We start from the raw sequence: 3,015 nt of genomic DNA on the forward strand, positions 1-3,015 counted from the left end.
TTGTCCCTTGATGGCTCCTCCTCTTTGTCCCCACTGGATCCACCACCTCTTTTGCGAAGTTTCTTCAAAATGTTGGACATCTTAATGAGTTTAGATAGGGGAAGAATTATCTAGGGTTGGAAGAATGAAACTCAAAGAACAAAACTTCAAAGAGCAAAGATCTTAGGTTAGGAGAATGAAAAGTCCAAGTCTTAGAGAGGAAGAGAATCCAGATCTAAGAGATCTTGAGAGATTAGAGAGGAGTTTTTAAGAGATTGGGAGAGAAAGAGATGTTTTGGAGAGTTGGGGGTGTGCGGAACATGGCCAAGATCTGGCCGTGTGAGGTAGAAAGAAGACTTTAATAGCTCCCCTACACGGGCCGTGCAGATCCACACGACCTCCCCCTCTTCCTTCTCTGGATTCTAGACACGACCTCTCCATCTTTCCTCTCGGGATTCTTTACATGGCCATGTATGAGACACGGCCTAGACCTTTTTCTCCTCGGGATATCCTACATGGCAGTGTCTGGATGACACGGCCCAAGCACTTCCCTTCTCTGCAACCTTTGCCTGGCCGTGTATAGCACACGGCCGGGCTCTGTTTTGCACCTAACCTGAAAACAAAATCAAAAGAATGCATCAAACTAAAAGAAATTAAAACACAAATCCAAACTAACTAAAAGAACCCTTGGGTTGCCTCCCAAGAAGCGCTTGTTTAAGGTCTTTAGCTTGACCAAACTTGATCATTCACTTCTTTTCCTCGCCCTTGGAGGACAGATATACTTTTCATTTTTGTTGGGAGATCTTCTCCCAACATCTTCCACCACATTGTCTCCTTCATTTGGTGGCCTTCCATGAGGATGGAAATTCCATTCCTCAAGTTTATAAATGCTTGTCCTGCTACAAGCATTTAAAAGAGACGAGACATGGTTAGAGATATTAGATAAATCATATTCCAACCTTTCCTTACCAATTACCAAAGAAAGCTTATGATTTTTGACATCAATTATAGCTCCAACTGTAGCAAGGAAAGGTCTTCCTAATATGATAGGAATCCTAGGGTCCTCTTCCATGTCCAACACGACAAAATCTGTGGGAATAACATTCCCATCCACCTCTACTGGCACATCTTCTATAATACCCAAAGGGTACCTGCAGGAATGATCGGCAAGTTGAAGTGTCATAGTAGTAAGTTTAATGTTTTTGAGACCTAATTTATTACAAATTGAATAGGGAATGAGGCTAACACTTGCCCCCAAATCACAAAATTTTTTTTCAAAAAATTCTTTTCCTATGCTGCAAGGAATATAAAAGCTCCCTGGGTCCTTTAGTTTTGGGGAAGTGTTCTTCTAAAAAATAGCACTACATTCCTCACTAAGCGCAATGGTCTCAACCTCTCCTCTTCTTCTCTTGTTTGACATGAGATCCTTCAGGAATTTGGCAAATCTAGGCATTTGAAGAATAGCATCAATAAGAGGTACCTCTACACAAATTTCCTTAACTTTTTCTAAAAATTTGCCAAATTCTTCATCTTTCTTGAGCATTGTAAGTCTCTGAGGAAAAGGGACAACTTTGCTCTGATGGTTCAGTGGAAGAGTCTCTTCAACCTCAATGGTACTCTCCTCATTAGCTTGAATTCGATTTGGTATAGGAGGAGAGAGCTCTTCTTCTTTTTGTATCCCTTTTGGAGCAGTCACTTGGGAGTCTCCCAAGGTCCGTCCGCTCCTAAGCTCAATCCTATTGCAATGCTCCATAGGATTCACATCAGGTTTTCCTGGAAGTTGTCCTGGTGCTCTGGATGATGAGGAAGCTAGTTGGGCAATTTGACTATCCTAGATCTTTTGATGCTTTTCAGAATTATCCATTCTCTGAATGAGCTTTGCTAAATATTGCTTCATTTCATTCTGACTTGAGATAATTTCTTCAAGCATCTTTTCAATATTTGACTTTGGTAAGCCTTGAGAAGATAGATGTTGAAAATTTTGTTGCCCAGCTTGAAAATTTGGTCTTGCCCCCATAGATGGTCCTTGATCTTGATTATTTCTGTAAGAAAAATTGGGATGGCTCTTCCATCCAGGGTTATAAGTATTTGAGTATGGGTTGTTCTGCCTTTGATTGTAACTCATGATTGCATCACATTGTTCCAGTTGATTGATTTGTGCAGTGATAGCTCCCAATGGACATGAGTCATTTGAATGCTCTGAACTCCCACATACTTCACAAGATGTACTAATAGCATTGACCATATTAGCACTAGTCCCCATATTCTCAAATTTCTTTGTAAGAGCGTCCAATTTTGCAGACAAAAGAGTGACCGCATCTACATCAAACTTCCCTGATGCTTTAATTGTTGGGTTTACAGAAGAATAGCCACCACTTCTTTCATTTGCCCATTGATGATGATTTTGTGCTACACTGTCAATAATTTCTTCAGCTTCATCTAAACTTTTGTTCATAAGTGCCCCTCCAGCAGCTGAATCAAGGGACACTTTGGTATGATAGTTGATACCATTATAAAAAGTGTCCAACACTAACCATCTTTCCAACCCATGATGTGGGCATTGTCTAAGCATACTATTATATCTATCCCATGCTTCAAAAAGAGATTCTGAGTCAGTCTGCTTGAAGCTTGTAATTAAATTCCTCATATGAGCTGTTTTGCTTGGTGGATAGAATTTATCAAGAAACTGTTGCTCACACTGCACCCAAGTGGTGATGCTATTAGGGGCCAAAGAATTCAGCCATTGCTTTGCCCTATCTCTTAGAGAAAACCCAAATAATAATAATCTAACTGCATCTGAAGGAACTCCATTCATTTTCATGGTACCACATATTTCATAAAAGACCTCTAAGTGTTGATTGGGGTCTTCATGAGGTCCTCCACCAAATTGGTTCTGCTGCACCATAGATATAATTGCGGGTTTGATCTCAAAGTTATTAGCTTCCACTGAAGGTCTTGAAATACTAGATCGAAAACCTCTTGCATAAGGTGCTGCATAATCCTTGAGTGGTCTATTCGCCATGTTCAAATGTTCCT

General features: G+C 40.4%; 1 non-coding gene across 1 annotated transcript; it reads left to right on the forward strand.

Moving 5' to 3' along the window:
• The first annotated feature begins 2,522 nt into the window (after positions 1-2,522).
• On the forward strand, positions 2,523-2,628 carry LOC122033151. Its single transcript, XR_006126402.1, has one exon. It is a non-coding gene; the product is annotated as a small nucleolar RNA R71 (small nucleolar RNA).
• The last annotated feature ends 387 nt before the right edge of the window (positions 2,629-3,015 follow it).

The sequence above is a fragment of the Zingiber officinale genome, chromosome 11A (assembly GCF_018446385.1).
Source record: "Zingiber officinale cultivar Zhangliang chromosome 11A, Zo_v1.1, whole genome shotgun sequence".
Classification (NCBI taxonomy): Eukaryota; Viridiplantae; Streptophyta; class Magnoliopsida; order Zingiberales; family Zingiberaceae; genus Zingiber; species Zingiber officinale.